Source organism: Atractosteus spatula, chromosome 8, assembly GCF_055471065.1.
Source record: "Atractosteus spatula isolate fAtrSpa1 chromosome 8, fAtrSpa1.hap1, whole genome shotgun sequence".
NCBI classification, from domain to species: Eukaryota; Metazoa; Chordata; class Actinopteri; order Semionotiformes; family Lepisosteidae; genus Atractosteus; species Atractosteus spatula.
Window position 1 is genome coordinate 37,770,281 of NC_142713.1, and position 20,282 is coordinate 37,790,562.

The following is a 20,282-nucleotide window of genomic DNA, read 5'->3' on the forward strand; positions in this document are numbered from 1 at the left end:
ACCACGTTCTTTAAATTGGCCAAAATAAGCGGGTTTCAATGGTTTTAGGAACAAAATTGAAAACTTTATATAAAGTTCTTTGTGCATTACTGCAGAGCCAAGTACCTCATACCAGACACAGGAAAAGTAAAAAAATAAAAATGTTATAGAATCTCAAAGGTTCCATTAAAAAACTAATTCCCCTTGAACTTAAAACACATTCACATTGTTTACAGTCATCTGGTTTCAGTCATTCTCTAACCCTAACCCTAACCCCATACATATGAAAGCTGAAAATTGGCTAGCGATTCAGCTACGCCTTAATTTAATGGATGTGTTCTATCAGCAATTCACATAGAGGAGACATACAGTACAGTATCCAGGTAAGAGAGTGTGACAATTTGGCGATTTTGGAAAGGATGCAGTAGGATTTTTCACAATTTCACACATTAAGTGTCCTGACATGGCAAATCCATTATTGTTATAGTAACGAGAATAGGGGATCAAATGGGGTCTGCCTTGGGTTAGGGTTAAATTTTTATCAAAGTTCCAAGGAAAAGAAGCATACCACGTTCTTTAAATTGGCCAAAATAAGCGGGATTTAATGGTTTTAGGAACAAAATTGAAAACTTTTTATAAAGTGCTTTGTGCATTACGGCAGAGCCAAATACCTCATACCAGAGACAGGAAAAGTAAAAAAATAAAAATGTTATAGAATCTCAAAGGTTCCATTAAAAAACTAATTCCCCTTGAACTTAAAACACATTCACATTGTTTACAGTCAGCTGGTTTCAGTCATTCTCTAACCCTAACCCTAACCCCATACATATGAATGCTGAAAACTGGCTAGCGATTCAGCTACGCCTTAATTCAATGGATGTGTTCTATCAGCAATTCACATAGAGGAGACATACAGAACAGTATCCAGGTAAGAGAGTGTGACAATGTGGCGATTTTGGAAAGGATGAAGTAGGATTTTTCACGATTTCATACATTAAGTGTCCTGACATGGCAAAACCATTATTGTTATAGTAACGAGAATAGGGGATCAAATGGGGTCTGCCTAGGGTTAGGGTTAAATTTTTATCAAAGTTCCAAAGAAAAGAAGCATACCACGTTCTTTAAATTGGCCAAAATAAGCGGGTTTCAATGGCTTTAGGAACAAAATTGAAAACTTTTTATAAAGTGCTTTGTGTATTACTGCAGAGCCAAATACCTCATACCAGAGACAGGAAAAGTAAAAAAAAAAATGTTATAGAATCTCAAAGGTTCAATTAAAAAACTAATTCCCCTTGAACTTAAAACACATTCACATTGTTTACAGTCATCTGGTTTCAGTCATTCTCTAACCCTAACCCTAACCCCATACATATGAATGCTGAAAATTGGCTAGCGATTCAGCTACGCCTTAATTCAATGGATGTGTTCTATCAGCAATTCACATAGAGGAGACATACAGTACAGTATCCAGGTAAGAGAGTGTGACAATGTGGCGATTTTAGAAAGGATGAAGTAGGATTTTTCAAGATTTCACACATTAAGTGTCCTGACATGGCAAAACCATTATTGTTATAGTAACGAGAATAGGGGATCAAATGGGGTCTGCCTAGGGTTAGGGTTAAAGTTTTATCAAAGTTCCAAAGAAAAGAAGCATACCATGTACTTTAAATTGGCCAAAATAAGCGGGTTTCAATGGTTTTAGGAACAAAATTGAAAACTTTATATAAAGTGCTTTGTGCATTACGGAAGAGCCAAATACCTCATACCAGAGACATGAAAAGTAAAAAAATAAAAATGTTATAGAATCTCAAAGGTTCCATTAAAAAACTAATTCCCCTTGAACTTAAAACACATTCACATTGTTTACAGTCATCTGGTTTCAGTCATTCTCTAACCCTAACCCTAACCCCATACATATGAATGCTGAAAATTGGCTAGCGATTCAGCTACGCCTTAATTCAATGGATGTGTTCTATCAGGAATTCACATAGAGGAGACATACAGTACAGTATCCAGGTAAGAGAGTGTGACAATGTGGCGATTTTGGAAAGGATGAAGTAGGATTTTTCACGATTTCACACATTAAATGTCCTGACATGGCAAAACCATTATTGTTATAGTAACGAGAATAGGGGATCAAATGGGGTCTGCCTAGGGTTAGGGTTAAATTTTTATCAAAGTTCCAAAGAAAAGAAGCATACCACGTTCTTTAAATTGGCCAAAATAAGCGGGTTTCAATGGCTTTAGGAACAAAATTGAAAACTTTTTATAAAGTGCTTTGTGTATTACTGCAGAGCCAAATACCTCATACCAGAGACAGGAAAAGTAAAAAAAAAAAATGTTATAGAATCTCAAAGGTTCAATTAAAAAACTAATTCCCCTTGAACTTAAAACACATTCACATTGTTTACAGTCATCTGGTTTCAGTCATTCTCTAACCCTAACCCTAACCCCATACATATGAATGCTGAAAATTGGCTAGCGATTCAGCTACGCCTTAATTCAATGGATGTGTTCTATCAGCAATTCAGATAGAGGAGACATAATGTACAGTATCCAGGTAAGAGAGTGTGACAATGTGGCGATTTTGGAAAGGATGAAGTAGGATTTTTCACGATTTCACACATTAAGTGTCCTGACATGGCAAAACCATTATTGTTATAGTAACGAGAATAGGGGATCAAATGGGGTCTGCCTAGGGTTAGGGTTAAATTTTTATCAAAGTTCCAAAGAAAAGAAGCATACCACGTTCTTTAAATTGGCCAAAATAAGCGGGTTTCAATGGCTTTAGGAACAAAATTGAAAACTTTTTATAAAGTGCTTTGAGTATTACTGCAGAGCCAAATACCTCATACCAGAGACAGGAAAAGTAAAAAATAAAAATGTTATAGAATCTCAAAGGTTCAATTAAAAAACTAATTCCCCTTGAACTTAAAACACATTCACATTGTTTACAGTCATCTGGTTTCAGTCATTCTCTAACCCTAACCCTAACCCCATACATATGAATGCTGAAAATTGGCTAGCGATTCAGCTACGCCTTAATTCAATGGATGTGTTCTATCAGCAATTCAGATAGAGGAGACATACAGTACAGTATCCAGGTAAGAGAGTGTGACAATGTGGCGATTTTGGAAAGGATGAAGTAGGATTTTTCACGATTTCACACATTAAGTGTCCTGACATGGCAAAACCATTATTGTTATAGTAACGAGAATAGGGGATCAAATGGGGTCTGCCTAGGGTTAGGGTTAAATTTTTATCAAAGTTCCAAAGAAAAGAAGCATACCACGTTCTTTAAATTGGCCAAAATAAGCGGGTTTCAGTGGTTTTAGAAACAAAATTGAAAACTTTTTATAAAGTGCTTTGTGCATTACGGCAGAGCCAATACCTCATACCAGACACAGGAAAAGTAAAAAAATAAAAATGTTATAGAATCTCAAAGGTTCCATTAAAAAACGAATTCCCCTTGAACTTAAAACACATTCACATTGTTTACAGTCATCTGGTTTCAGTCATTCTCTAACCCTAACCCTAACCCCATACATATGAATGCTGAAAATTAGCTAGCGATTCAGCTACGCCTTAATTCAATGGATGTGTTCTATCAGGAATTCACATAGAGGAGACATACAGTACAGTATCCAGGTAAGAGAGTGTGACAATGTGGCGATTTTGGAAAGGATGAAGTAGGATTTTTCACGATTTCACACATTAAGTGTCCTGACTTGGCAAAACCATTATTGTTATATATAACGAGAATAGGGGATCAAATGGGGTCTGCCTAGGGTTAGGGTTAAATTTTTATCAAAGTTCCAAAGAAAAGAATCATACCACGTTCTTTAAATTGGCCAAAATAAGCGGGTTTCAATGGTTTTAGGAACAAAATTCAAAACTTTTTATAAAGTGCTTTGTGCATTACTGCAGAGCCAAGTACCTCATACCAGACACAGGAAAAGTAAAAAAATAAAAATGTTATAGAATCTCAAAGGTTCCATTAAAAAACTAATTCCCCTTGAACTTAAAACACATTCACATTGTTTACAGTCAGCTGGTTTCAGTCATTCTCTAACCCTAACCCTAACCCCATACATATGAATGCTGAAAACTGGCTAGCGATTCAGCTACGCCTTAATTCAATGGATGTGTTCTATCAGCAATTCACATAGAGGAGACATACAGAACAGTATCCAGGTAAGAGAGTGTGACAATGTGGCGATTTTGGAAAGGATGAAGTAGGATTTTTCACGATTTCATACATTAAGTGTCCTGACATGGCAAAACCATTATTGTTATAGTAACGAGAATAGGGGATCAAATGGGGTCTGCCTAGGGTTAGGGTTAAATTTTTATCAAAGTTCCAAAGAAAAGAAGCATACCACGTTCTTTAAATTGGCCAAAATAAGCGGGTTTCAATGGCTTTAGGAACAAAATTGAAAACTTTTTATAAAGTGCTTTGTGTATTACTGCAGAGCCAAATACCTCATACCAGAGACAGGAAAAGTAAAAAAAAAAAATGTTATAGAATCTCAAAGGTTCAATTAAAAAACTAATTCCCCTTGAACTTAAAACACATTCACATTGTTTACAGTCATCTGGTTTCAGTCATTCTCTAACCCTGACCCTAACCCCATACATATGAATGCTGAAAATTGGCTAGCGATTCAGCTACGCCTTAATTCAATGGATGTGTTCTATCAGCAATTCAGATAGAGGAGACATACAGTACAGTATCCAGGTAAGAGAGTGTGACAATGTGGCGATTTTGGAAAGGATGAAGTAGGATTTTTCACGATTTCACACATTAAGTGTCCTGACATGGCAAAACCATTATTGTTATAGTAACGAAAATAGGGGATCAAATGGGGTCTGCCCAAGGTTAGGGTTAAATTTTTATCAAAGTTCCAAAGAAAAGAAGCATACCACGTTCTTTAAATTGGCCAAAATAAGCGAGTTTCAGTGGTTTTAGAAACAAAATTGAAAACTTTTTATAAAGTGCTTTGTGCATTACGGCAGAGCCAATACCTCATACAAGACACAGGAAAAGTAAAAAAATAAAAATGTTATAGAATCTCAAAGGTTCCATTAAAAAACTAATTCCCCTTGAACTTAAAACACATTCACATTGTTTACAGTCATCTGGTTTCAGTCATTCTCTAACCCTAACCCTAACCCCATACATATGAATGCTGAAAATTGGCTAGCGATTCAGCTACGCCTTAATTCAATGGATGTGTTCTATCAGGAATTCACATAGAGGAGACATACAGTACAGTATCCAGGTAAGAGAGTGTGACAATGTGGCGATTTTGGAAAGGATGAAGTAGGATTTTTCACGATTTCACACATTAAGTGTCCTGACTTGGCAAAACCATTATTGTTATAGTAACGAGAATAGGGGATCAAATGGGGTCTGCCTAGGGTTAGGGTTAAATTTTTATCAAAGTTCCAAAGAAAAGAATCATACCACGTTCTTTAAATTGGCCAAAATAAGCGGGTTTCAATGGCTTTAGGAACAAAATTGAAAACTTTTTATAAAGTGCTTTGTGCATTACGGCAGAGCCAAATACCTCATACCAGAGACAGGAAAAGTAAAAAAATAAAAATGTTATAGAATCGCAAAGGTTCCATTAAAAAACTAATTCCCCTTGAACTTAAAACACATTCACATTGTTTACAGTCATCTGGTTTCAGTCATTCTCTAACCCTAACCCTTACCCCATACATATGAATGCTGAAAATTGGCTAGCGATTCAGCTACGCCTTAAATCAATGGATGTGTTCTATCAGCAATTCACATAGAGGAGACATACAGTACAGTATCCAGGTAAGAGAGTGTGACAATGTGGCGATTTTGGAAAGGATGAAGTAGGATTTTTCACGATTTCACACATTAAGTGTCCTGACATGGCAAAACCATTATTGTTATAGTAACGAGAATAGGGGATCAAATGGGGTCTGCCTAGGGTTAGGGTTAAATTTTTATCAAAGTTCCAAAGAAAAGAAGCATACCACGTTCTTTAAATTGGCCAAAATAAGCGGGTTTCAATGGCTTTAGGAACAAAATTGAAAACTTTTTATAAAGTGCTTTGTGTATTACTGCAGAGCCAAATACCTCATACCAGAGACAGGAAAAGTAAAAAATAAAAATGTTATAGAATCTCAAAGGTTCAATTAAAAAACTAATTCCCCTTGAACTTAAAACACATTCACATTGTTTACAGTCATCTGGTTTCAGTCATTCTCTAACCCTAACCCTAACCCCATACATATGAATGCTGAAAATTGGCTAGCGATTCAGCTACGCCTTAATTCAATGGATGTGTTCTATCAGCAATTCAGATAGAGGAGACATACAGTACAGTATCCAGGTAAGAGAGTGTGACAATGTGGCGATTTTGGAAAGGATGAAGTAGGATTTTTCACGATTTCACACATTAAGTGTCCTGACATGGCAAAACCATTATTGTTATAGTAACGAGAATAGGGGATCAAATGGGGTCTGCCTAGGGTTAGGGTTAAATTTTTATCAAAGTTCCAAAGAAAAGAAGCATACCACGTTCTTTAAATTGGCCAAAATAAGCGGGTTTCAGTGGTTTTAGAAACAAAATTGAAAACTTTTTATAAAGTGCTTTGTGCATTACGGCAGAGCCAATACCTCATACCAGACACAGGAAAAGTAAAAAAATAAAAATGTTATAGAATCTCAAAGGTTCCATTAAAAAACTAATTCCCCTTGAACTTAAAACACATTCACATTGTTTACAGTCATCTGGTTTCAGTCATTCTCTAACCCTAACCCTAACCCCATACATATGAATGCTGAAAATTAGCTAGCGATTCAGCTACGCCTTAATTCAATGGATGTGTTCTATCAGGAATTCACATAGAGGAGACATACAGTACAGTATCCAGGTAAGAGAGTGTGACAATGTGGCGATTTTGGAAAGGATGAAGTAGGATTTTTCACGATTTCACACATTAAGTGTCCTGACTTGGCAAAACCATTATTGTTATATATAACGAGAATAGGGGATCAAATGGGGTCTGCCTAGGGTTAGGGTTAAATTTTTATCAAAGTTCCAAAGAAAAGAATCATACCACGTTCTTTAAATTGGCCAAAATAAGCGGGTTTCAATGGCTTTAGGAACAAAATTGAAAACTTTTTATAAAGTGCTTTGTGTATTACTGCAGAGCCAAATACCTCATACCAGAGACAGGAAAAGTAAAAAAAAAAAATGTTATAGAATCTCAAAGGTTCAATTAAAAAACTAATTCCCCTTGAACTTAAAACACATTCACATTGTTTACAGTCATCTGGTTTCAGTCATTCTCTAACCCTAACCCTAACCCCATACATATGAATGCTGAAAATTGGCTAGCGATTCAGCTACGCCTTAATTCAATGGATGTGTTCTATCAGCAATTCAGATAGAGGAGACATAATGTACAGTATCCAGGTAAGAGAGTGTGACAATGTGGCGATTTTGGAAAGGATGAAGTAGGATTTTTCACGATTTCACACATTAAGTGTCCTGACATGGCAAAACCATTATTGTTATAGTAACGAGAATAGGGGATCAAATGGGGTCTGCCTAGGGTTAGGGTTAAATTTTTATCAAAGTTCCAAAGAAAAGAAGCATACCACGTTCTTTAAATTGGCCAAAATAAGCGGGTTTCAATGGCTTTAGGAACAAAATTGAAAACTTTTTATAAAGTGCTTTGAGTATTACTGCAGAGCCAAATACCTCATACCAGAGACAGGAAAAGTAAAAAATAAAAATGTTATAGAATCTCAAAGGTTCAATTAAAAAACTAATTCCCCTTGAACTTAAAACACATTCACATTGTTTACAGTCATCTGGTTTCAGTCATTCTCTAACCCTAACCCTAACCCCATACATATGAATGCTGAAAATTGGCTAGCGATTCAGCTACGCCTTAATTCAATGGATGTGTTCTATCAGCAATTCAGATAGAGGAGACATACAGTACAGTATCCAGGTAAGAGAGTGTGACAATGTGGCGATTTTGGAAAGGATGAAGTAGGATTTTTCACGATTTCACACATTAAGTGTCCTGACATGGCAAAACCATTATTGTTATAGTAACGAGAATAGGGGATCAAATGGGGTCTGCCTAGGGTTAGGGTTAAATTTTTATCAAAGTTCCAAAGAAAAGAAGCATACCACGTTCTTTAAATTGGCCAAAATAAGCGGGTTTCAGTGGTTTTAGAAACAAAATTGAAAACTTTTTATAAAGTGCTTTGTGCATTACGGCAGAGCCAATACCTCATACCAGACACAGGAAAAGTAAAAAAATAAAAATGTTATAGAATCTCAAAGGTTCCATTAAAAAACTAATTCCCCTTGAACTTAAAACACATTCACATTGTTTACAGTCATCTGGTTTCAGTCATTCTCTAACCCTAACCCTAACCCCATACATATGAATGCTGAAAATTGGCTAGCGATTCAGCTACGCCTTAATTCAATGGATGTGTTCTATCAGCAATTCACATAGAGGAGACATACAGTACAGTATCCAGGTAAGAGAGTGTGACAATGTGGCGATTTTGGAAAGGATGAAGTAGGATTTTTCACGATTTCATACATTAAGTGTCCTGACATGGCAAAACCATTATTGTTATAGTAACGAGAATAGGGGATCAAATGGGGTCTGCCTAGGGTTAGGGTTAAATTTTTATCAAAGTTCCAAAGAAAAGAAGCATACCACGTTCTTTAAATTGGCCAAAATAAGCGGGTTTCAATGGCTTTAGGAACAAAATTGAAAACTTTTTATAAAGTGCTTTGTGTATTACTGCAGAGCCAAATACCTCATACCAGAGACAGGAAAAGTAAAAAAAAAAAATGTTATAGAATCTCAAAGGTTCAATTAAAAAACTAATTCCCCTTGAACTTAAAACACATTCACATTGTTTACAGTCATCTGGTTTCAGTCATTCTCTAACCCTGACCCTAACCCCATACATATGAATGCTGAAAATTGGCTAGCGATTCAGCTACGCCTTAATTCAATGGATGTGTTCTATCAGCAATTCAGATAGAGGAGACATACAGTACAGTATCCAGGTAAGAGAGTGTGACAATGTGGCGATTTTGGAAAGGATGAAGTAGGATTTTTCACGATTTCACACATTAAGTGTCCTGACATGGCAAAACCATTATTGTTATAGTAACGAGAATAGGGGATCAAATGGGGTCTGCCCAGGGTTAGGGTTAAATTTTTATCAAAGTTCCAAAGAAAAGAAGCATACCACGTTCTTTAAATTGGCCAAAATAAGCGAGTTTCAGTGGTTTTAGAAACAAAATTGAAAACTTTTTATAAAGTGCTTTGTGCATTACGGCAGAGCCAATACCTCATACAAGACACAGGAAAAGTAAAAAAATAAAAATGTTATAGAATCTCAAAGGTTCCATTAAAAAACTAATTCCCCTTGAACTTAAAACACATTCACATTGTTTACAGTCATCTGGTTTCAGTCATTCTCTAACCCTAACCCTAACCCCATACATATGAATGCTGAAAATTGGCTAGCGATTCAGCTACGCCTTAATTCAATGGATGTGTTCTATCAGGAATTCACATAGAGGAGACATACAGTACAGTATCCAGGTAAGAGAGTGTGACAATGTGGCGATTTTGGAAAGGATGAAGTAGGATTTTTCACGATTTCACACATTAAGTGTCCTGACTTGGCAAAACCATTATTGTTATAGTAACGAGAATAGGGGATCAAATGGGGTCTGCCTAGGGTTAGGGTTAAATTTTTATCAAAGTTCCAAAGAAAAGAATCATACCACGTTCTTTAAATTGGCCAAAATAAGCAGGTTTCAATGGATTTAGGAACAAAATTCAAAACTTTTTATAAAGTGCTTTGTGCATTACTGCAGAGCCAAGTACCTCATACCAGACACAGGAAAAGTAAAAAAATAAAAATGTTATAGAATCTCAAAGGTTCCATTAAAAAACTAATTCCCCTTGAACTTAAAACACATTCACATTGTTTACAGTCATCTGGTTTCAGTCATTCTCTAACCCTAACCCTAACCCCATACATATGAATGCTGAAAATTGGCTAGCGATTCAGCTACGCCTTAATTCAATGGATGTGTTCTATCAGCAATTCAGATAGAGGAGACATAATGTACAGTATCCAGGTAAGAGAGTGTGACAATGTGGCGATTTTGGAAAGGATGAAGTAGGATTTTTCACGATTTCACACATTAAGTGTCCTGACATGGCAAAACCATTATTGTTATAGTAACGAGAATAGGGGATCAAATGGGGTCTGCCTAGGGTTAGGGTTAAATTTTTATCAAAGTTCCAAAGAAAAGAAGCATACCACGTTCTTTAAATTGGCCAAAATAAGCGGGTTTCAATGGCTTTAGGAACAAAATTGAAAACTTTTTATAAAGTGCTTTGTGCATTACGGCAGAGCCAAATACCTCATACCAGAGACAGGAAAAGTAAAAAAATAAAAATGTTATAGAATCGCAAAGGTTCCATTAAAAAACTAATTCCCCTTGAACTTAAAACACATTCACATTGTTTACAGTCATCTGGTTTCAGTCATTCTCTAACCCTAACCCTTACCCCATACATATGAATGCTGAAAATTGGCTAGCGATTCAGCTACGCCTTAAATCAATGGATGTGTTCTATCAGCAATTCACATAGAGGAGACATACAGTACAGTATCCAGGTAAGAGAGTGTGACAATGTGGCGATTTTGGAAAGGATGAAGTAGGATTTTTCACGATTTCACACATTAAGTGTCCTGACATGGCAAAACCATTATTGTTATAGTAACGAGAATAGGGGATCAAATGGGGTCTGCCTAGGGTTAGGGTTAAATTTTTATCAAAGTTCCAAAGAAAAGAAGCATACCACGTTCTTTAAATTGGCCAAAATAAGCGGGTTTCAATGGCTTTAGGAACAAAATTGAAAACTTTTTATAAAGTGCTTTGTGTATTACTGCAGAGCCAAATACCTCATACCAGAGACAGGAAAAGTAAAAAATAAAAATGTTATAGAATCTCAAAGGTTCAATTAAAAAACTAATTCCCCTTGAACTTAAAACACATTCACATTGTTTACAGTCATCTGGTTTCAGTCATTCTCTAACCCTAACCCTAACCCCATACATATGAATGCTGAAAATTGGCTAGCGATTCAGCTACGCCTTAATTCAATGGATGTGTTCTATCAGCAATTCAGATAGAGGAGACATACAGTACAGTATCCAGGTAAGAGAGTGTGACAATGTGGCGATTTTGGAAAGGATGAAGTAGGATTTTTCACGATTTCACACATTAAGTGTCCTGACATGGCAAAACCATTATTGTTATAGTAACGAGAATAGGGGATCAAATGGGGTCTGCCTAGGGTTAGGGTTAAATTTTTATCAAAGTTCCAAAGAAAAGAAGCATACCACGTTCTTTAAATTGGCCAAAATAAGCGGGTTTCAGTGGTTTTAGAAACAAAATTGAAAACTTTTTATAAAGTGCTTTGTGCATTACGGCAGAGCCAATACCTCATACCAGACACAGGAAAAGTAAAAAAATAAAAATGTTATAGAATCTCAAAGGTTCCATTAAAAAACTAATTCCCCTTGAACTTAAAACACATTCACATTGTTTACAGTCATCTGGTTTCAGTCATTCTCTAACCCTAACCCTAACCCCATACATATGAATGCTGAAAATTAGCTAGCGATTCAGCTACGCCTTAATTCAATGGATGTGTTCTATCAGGAATTCACATAGAGGAGACATACAGTACAGTATCCAGGTAAGAGAGTGTGACAATGTGGCGATTTTGGAAAGGATGAAGTAGGATTTTTCACGATTTCACACATTAAGTGTCCTGACTTGGCAAAACCATTATTGTTATATATAACGAGAATAGGGGATCAAATGGGGTCTGCCTAGGGTTAGGGTTAAATTTTTATCAAAGTTCCAAAGAAAAGAATCATACCACGTTCTTTAAATTGGCCAAAATAAGCGGGTTTCAATGGTTTTAGGAACAAAATTCAAAACTTTTTATAAAGTGCTTTGTGTATTACTGCAGAGCCAAATACCTCATACCAGAGACAGGAAAAGTAAAAAAAAAAAATGTTATAGAATCTCAAAGGTTCAATTAAAAAACTAATTCCCCTTGAACTTAAAACACATTCACATTGTTTACAGTCATCTGGTTTCAGTCATTCTCTAACCCTAACCCTAACCCCATACATATGAATGCTGAAAATTGGCTAGCGATTCAGCTACGCCTTAATTCAATGGATGTGTTCTATCAGCAATTCAGATAGAGGAGACATACAGTACAGTATCCAGGTAAGAGAGTGTGACAATGTGGCGATTTTGGAAAGGATGAAGTAGGATTTTTCACGATTTCACACATTAAGTGTCCTGACATGGCAAAACCATTATTGTAATAGTAACGAGAATAGGGGATCAAATGGGGTCTGCCTAGGGTTAGGGTTAAATTTTTATCAAAGTTCCAAAGAAAAGAAGCATACCACGTTCTTTAAATTGGCCAAAATAAGCGGGATTCAGTGGTTTTAGAAACAAAATTGAAAACTTTTTATAAAGTGCTTTGTGCATTACGGCAGAGCCAATACCTCATACCAGACACAGGAAAAGTAAAAAAATAAAAATGTTATAGAATCTCAAAGGTTCCATTAAAAAACTAATTCCCCTTGAACTTAAAACACATTCACATTGTTTACAGTCATCTGGTTTCAGTCATTCTCTAACCCTAACCCTAACCCCATACATATGAATGCTGAAAATTAGCTAGCGATTCAGCTACGCCTTAATTCAATGGATGTGTTCTATCAGGAATTCACATAGAGGAGACATACAGTACAGTATCCAGGTAAGAGAGTGTGACAATGTGGCGATTTTGGGAAGGATGAAGTAGGATTTTTCACGATTTCACACATTAAGTGTCCTGACTTGGCAAAACCATTATTGTTATAGTAACGAGGATAGGGGATCAAATGGGGTCTGCCTAGGGTTAGGGTTAAATTTTTATCAAAGTTCCAAAGAAAAGAATCATACCACGTTCTTTAAATTGGCCAAAATAAGCGGGTTTCAATGGTTTTAGGAACAAAATTGAAAACTTTATATAAAGTTCTTTGTGCATTACTGCAGAGCCAAGTACCTCATACCAGACACAGGAAAAGTAAAAAAATAAAAATGTTATAGAATCTCAAAGGTTCCATTAAAAAACTAATTCCCCTTGAACTTAAAACACATTCACATTGTTTACAGTCATCTGGTTTCAGTCATTCTCTAACCCTAACCCTAACCCCATACATATGAAAGCTGAAAATTGGCTAGCGATTCAGCTACGCCTTAATTTAATGGATGTGTTCTATCAGCAATTCACATAGAGGAGACATACAGTACAGTATCCAGGTAAGAGAGTGTGACAATGTGGCGATTTTGGAAAGGATGCAGTAGGATTTTTCACGATTTCACACATTAAGTGTCCTGACATGGCAAATCCATTATTGTTATAGTAACGAGAATAGGGGATCAAATGGGGTCTGCCTTGGGTTAGGGTTAAATTTTTATCAAAGTTCCAAAGAAAAGAAGCATACCACGTTCTTTAAATTGGCCAAAATAAGCGGGTTTTAATGGTTTTAGGAACAAAATTGAAAACTTTTTATAAAGTGCTTTGTGCATTACGGCAGAGCCAAATACCTCATACCAGAGAAAGGTAAAGTAAAAAAATAAAAATGTTATAGAATCTCAAAGGTTCCATTAAAAAACTAATTCCCCTTGAACTTAAAACACATTCACATTGTTTACAGTCATCTGGTTTCAGTCATTCTCTAACCCTAACCCTAACCCCATACATATGAATGCTGAAAATTGGCTAGCGATTCAGCTACGCCTTAATTCAATGGATGTGTTCTATCAGGAATTCACATAGAGGAGACATACAGTACAGTATCCAGTAAGAGAGTGTGACAATGTGGCGATTTTGGAAAGGATGAAGTAGGATTTTTCACGATTTCACACATTAAGTGTCCTGACATGGCAAAACCATTATTGTTATAGTAACGAGAATAGGGGATCAAATGGGGTCTGCCTAGGGTTAGGGTTAAATTTTTATCAAAGTTCCAAAGAAAAGAAGCATACCACGTTCTTTAAATTGGCCAAAATAAGCGGGTTTCAATGGTTTTAGAAACAAATTTGAAAACTTTTTATAAAGTGCTTTGTGCATTACGGCAGAGCCAAGTACCTCATACCAGACACAGGAAAAGTAAAAAAATAAAAATGTTATAGAATCTCAAAGGTTCCATTAAAAAACTAATTCCCCTTGAACTAAAAACACATTCACATTGTTTACAGTCTTCTGTTTTCAGTCATTCTCTAACCCTAACACTAACCCCACACATTTGAATGCTGAAAATTGGTTAACTATTCAGCTACGCCTTAATTCAATGGATGTGTTCTATCAGCAATTCAAACAGAGGAGACATACAGTACAGTATCCAGGTGAGAGAGTGTGATAGTGTGGCGATTTTGGAAAGGATGAAGTAGGATTTTTCAAGATTTCACACATTAAGTGTCCTGACATGGCAAAACCATTATTGTTATAGTAACGAGAATAGGGGATCAAATGGGGTCTGCCTAGGGATAGGGTTAAATTTTTATCAAAGTTCCAAAGAAAAGAAGCATACCACGTTCTTTAAATTGGCCAAAATAAGCGGGTTTCAATGGTTTTAGGAACAAAATTGAAAACTTTTTATAAAGTGCTTTGTGCTTTACGGCAGAGCCAAATACCTCGTACCAGAGACAGGAAAAGTAAAAAAATAATAATGTTATAGAATCTCAAAGGTTCCATTAAAAAACTAATTCCCCTTGAACTAAAAACACATTCACATTGTTTACAGTCATCTGGTTTCAGTCATTCTCTAACCCTAACCCTAACCCCATACATATGAATGCTGAAAATTGGCTAGCGATTCAGCTACGCCTTAATTCAATGGATGTGTTCTATCAGCAATTCACATAGAGGAGACATACAGTACAGTATCCAGGTAAGAGAGTGAGACAATGTGGCGATTTTGGAAAGGATGAAGTAGGATTTTTCACGATTTCACACATTAAGTGTCCTGACATGGCAAAACCATTATTGTTATAGTAACGAGAAAAGGGGATCAAATGGGGTCTGCTTAGGGTTAGGGTTAAATTTTTATCAAAGTTCCAAAGAAAAGAAGCATACCATGTTCTTTAAATTGGCCAAAATAAGCGGGTTTCAATGGTTTTAGGAACAAAATTGAAAACTTTTTATAAAGTGCTTTGTGCTTTACGGCAGAGCCAAATACCTCATACCAGAGACAGGAAAAGTAAAAAAATAATAATGTTATAGAATCTCAAAGGTTCCATTAAAAAACTAATTCCCCTTGAACTAAAAACACATTCACATTGTTTACAGTCATCTGGTTTCAGTCATTCTCTAACCCTAACCCTAACCCCATACATATGAATGCTGAAAATTGGCTAGCGATTCAGCTACGCCTTAATTCAATGGATGTATTCTATCAGCAATTCACATAGAGGAGACATACAGTACAGTATCCAGGTAAGAGAGTGTGACAATGTGGCGATTTTGAAAAGGATGAAGTATGATTTTTCACGATTTCACACATTAAGTGTCCTGACATGGCAAATCCATTATTGTTATAGTAACGAGAATAGGGGGTCAAATGGGGTCTGCCTAGGGTTAGGGTTAAATTTTTATCAAGGTTCCAAAGAAAAGAAGCATACCACGTTCTTTAAATTGGCCAAAATAAGCGGGTTTCAATGGTTTTAGGAACAAAATTGAAAACTTTTTATAAAGTGCTTCGTGCATTACTGCAGAGCCAAATACCTCATACCAGAAACAGGAAAAGTAAAAAAATAAAAATGTTATAGAATCTCAAAGGTTCCATTAAAAAACTAATTCCCCTTGAACTTAAAACACATTCACATTGTTTACAGTCATCTGGTTTCAGTCATTCTCTAACCCTAACCCTAACCCCATACATATGAATGCTGAAAATTGGCTAGCGATTCAGCTACGCCTTAATTCAATGGATGTGTTCTATCAGCAATTCAAACAGAGGAGACATACAGTACAGTATCCAGGTGAGAGAGTGTGATAGTGTGGCGATTTTGGAAAGGATGAAGTAGGATTTTTCAAGATTTCACACATTAAGTGTCCTGACATGGCAAAACCATTATTGTTATAGTAACGAGAATAGGGGATCAAATGGGGTCTGCCTAGGGATAGGGTTAAATTTTTATCAAAGTTCCAAAGAAAAGAAGCATACCACGTTCTTTAAATTGGCCAAAATAAGCGGGTTTCAATGGTTTAAGGAACAAAATTGAAAACTTTTTATAAAGTGCTTTGTGCTTTACGGCAGAGCCAAATACCTCGTACCAGAGACAGGAAAAGTAAAAAAATAATAATGTTATAGAATCTCAAAGGTTCCATTAAAAAACTAATTCCCCTTGAACTAAAAACACATTCACATTGTTTACAGTCATCTGGTTTCAGTCATTCTCTAACCCTAACCCTAACCCCATACATATGAATGCTGAAAATTGGCTAGCGATTCAGCTACGCCTTAATTCAATGGATGTGTTCTATCAGCAATTCACATAGAGGAGACATACAGTACAGTATCCAGGTAAGAGAGTGAGACAATGTGGCGATTTTGGAAAGGATGAAGTAGGATTTTTCACGATTTCACACATTAAGTGTCCTGACATGGCAAAACCATTATTGTTATAGTAACGAGAAAAGGGGATCAAATGGGGTCTGCTTAGGGTTAGGGTTAAATTTTTATCAAAGTTCCAAAGAAAAGAAGCATACCATGTTCTTTAAATTGGCCAAAATAAGCGGGTTTCAATGGTTTTAGGAACAAAATTGAAAACTTTTTATAAAGTGCTTTGTGCTTTACGGCAGAGCCAAATACCTCATACCAGAGACAGGAAAAGTAAAAAAATAATAATGTTATAGAATCTCAAAGGTTCCATTAAAAAACTAATTCCCCTTGAACTAAAAACACATTCACATTGTTTACAGTCATCTGGTTTCAGTCATTCTCTAACCCTAACCCTAACCCCATACATATGAATGCTGAAAATTGGCTAGCGATTCAGCTACGCCTTAATTCAATGGATGTATTCTATCAGCAATTCACATAGAGGAGACATACAGTACAGTATCCAGGTAAGAGAGTGTGACAATGTGGCGATTTTGAAAAGGATGAAGTATGATTTTTCACGATTTCACACATTAAGTGTCCTGACATGGCAAATCCATTATTGTTATAGTAACGAGAATAGGGGGTCAAATGGGGTCTGCCTAGGGTTAGGGTTAAATTTTTATCAAGGTTCCAAAGAAAAGAAGCATACCACGTTCTTTAAATTGGCCAAAATAAGCGGGTTTCAATGGTTTTAGGAACAAAATTGAAAACTTTTTATAAAGTGCTTCGTGCATTACTGCAGAGCCAAATACCTCATACCAGAAACAGGAAAAGTAAAAAAATAAAAATGTTATAGAATCTCAAAGGTTCCATTAAAAAACTAATTCCCCTTGAACTAAAAACACATTCACATTGTTTACAGTCATCTGGTTTCAGTCATTCTCTAACCCTAACCCTAACCCCATACATATGAATGCTGAAAATTGGCTAGCGATTCAGCTACGCCTTAATTCAATGGATGTGTTCTATCAGCAATTCACACAGAGGAGACATACAGTACAGTATCCAGGTAAGAGAGTGTGACAATGTGGCGATTTTGGAAAGGATGAAGTAAGATTTTTCAAGATTTCACACATTAAGTGTCCTGACATGGCAAAACCATTATTGTTATAGTAACGAGAATAGGGGATCAAATGGGGTCTGCCTAGGGTTAGGGTTAAATTTTTATCAAAGTTCCAAAGAAAAGAAGCATACCACGTTCTTTAAATTGGCCAAAATAAGCGGGTTTCAATGGTTTTAGGAACAAAATTGAAAACTTTTTATAAAGTGCTTTGTGCATTACGGCAGAGCCAAATACCTCATACCAGAGACAGGAAAAGTAAAAAAATAAAAATGTTATAGAATCTCAAAGGTTCCATTAAAAAACTAATTCCCCTTGAACTAAAAACACATTCACATTGTTTACAGTCATCTGGTTTCAGTCATTCTCTAACCCTAACCCTAACCCCATACATATGAATGCTGAAAATTGGCTAGCGATTCAGCTACGCCTTAATTCAATGGATGTGTTCTATCAGCAATTCACATAGAGGAGACATACAGTACAGTATCCACGTAAGAGAGTGTGACAATGTGGCGATTTTGGAAAGGATGAAGTAGGATTTTTCAAGATTTCACACATTAAGTGTCCTGACATGGCAAAACCATTATTGTTATAGTAACGAGAATAGGGGATCAAATGGGGTCTGCCTAGGGTTAGGGTTAAATTTTTATCAAAGTTCCAAAGAAAAGAAGCATACCACGGTCTTTAAATTGGCCAAAATAAGCGGGTTTCAATGGTTTTAGGAACAAAATTGAAAACTTTTTATAAAGTGCTTTGTGCATTACTGCAGAGCCAAATACCTCATACCAGAGACAGGAAAAGTAAAAAAATAAAAATGTTATAGAATCTCAAAGGTTCCATTAAAAAACGAATTCCCCTTGAACTAAAAACACATTCACATTGTTTACAGTCATCTGGTTTCAGTCATTCTCTAACCCTAACCCTAACCCCATACATATGAATGCTGAAAATTGGCTAGCGATTCAGCTACGCCTTAATTCAATGGATGTGTTCTATCAGCAATTCACATAGAGGAGACATACAGTACAGTATCCAGGTAAGAGAGTGTGACAATGTGGCGATTTTGGAAAGGATGAAGTAAGATTTTTCAAGATTTCACACATTAAGTGTCCTGACATGGCAATACCATTATTGTTATAGTAACGAGAATAGGGGATCAAATGGGGTCTGCCTAGGGTTAGGGTTAAATTTTTATCAAAGTTCCAAAGAAAAGAAGCATACCACGTTCTTTAAATTGGCCAAAATAAACGGGTTTCAATGGTTTTAGGAACAAAATTGAAAACTTTTTATAAAGTGCTTTGTGCATTACTGCAGAGCCAAATACCTCATACCAGAGACAGGAAAAGTAAAAAAATAAAAATGTTATAGAATCTCAAAGGTTCAATTAAAAAACTAATTCCCCTTGAACTTAAAACACATTCACATTGTTTACAATCATCTGGTTTCAGTCATTCTCTAACCCTAACCCTAACCCCATACATATGAATGCTGAAAATTGGCTAGCGATTCAGCTACGCCTTAATTCAATGGATGTGTTCTATCAGCAATTCACATAGAGGAGACATACAGTACAGTATCCAGGTAAGAGAGTGTGACAATGTGGCGATTTTGGAAAGGATGAAGTAGGATTTTTCACGATTTCACACATTAAGTGTCCTGACATGGCAAAACCATTATTGTTATAGTAACGAGAATAGGGGATCAATGGGGTCTGCCTAGGGTTAGGGTTAAATTTTTATCAAAGTTCCAAAGAAAAGAAGCATACCACGGTCTTTAAATTGGCCAAAATAAGCGGGTTTCAATGGTTTTAGGAACAAAATTGAAAACTTTTTATAACGTGCTTTGTGCATTACGGCAGAGCCAAATACCTCATACCAGAGACAGGAAAAGTAAAAAAATAAAAATGTTATAGAATCTCAAAGGTTCCATTAAAAAACTAATTCCCCTTGAACTAAAAACACATTCACATTGTTTACAGTCATCTGGTTTCAGTCATTCTCTAACCCTAACCCTAACCCCATACATATGAATGCTGAAAATTGGCTAGCGATTCAGCTACGCCTTAATTCAATGGATGTGTTCTATCAGGAATTCACATAGAGGAGACATACAGTACAGTATCCACGTAAGAGAGTGTGACAGTGTGGCGATTTTGGAAAGGATGAAGTAGGATTTTTCAAGATTTCACACATTAAGTGTCCTGACATGGCAAATCCATTATTGTTATAGTAACGAGAATAGGGGATCAAATGGGGTCTGCCTAGGGTTAGGGTTAAATTTTTATCAAAGATCCAAAGAAAAGAAGCATACCACGTTCTTTAAATTGGCCAAAATAAGCGAGTTTCAGTGGTTTTAGAAACAAAATTGAAAACTTTTTATAAAGTGCTTTGTGCATTACGGCAGAGCCAATACCTCATACAAGACACAGGAAAAGTAAAAAAA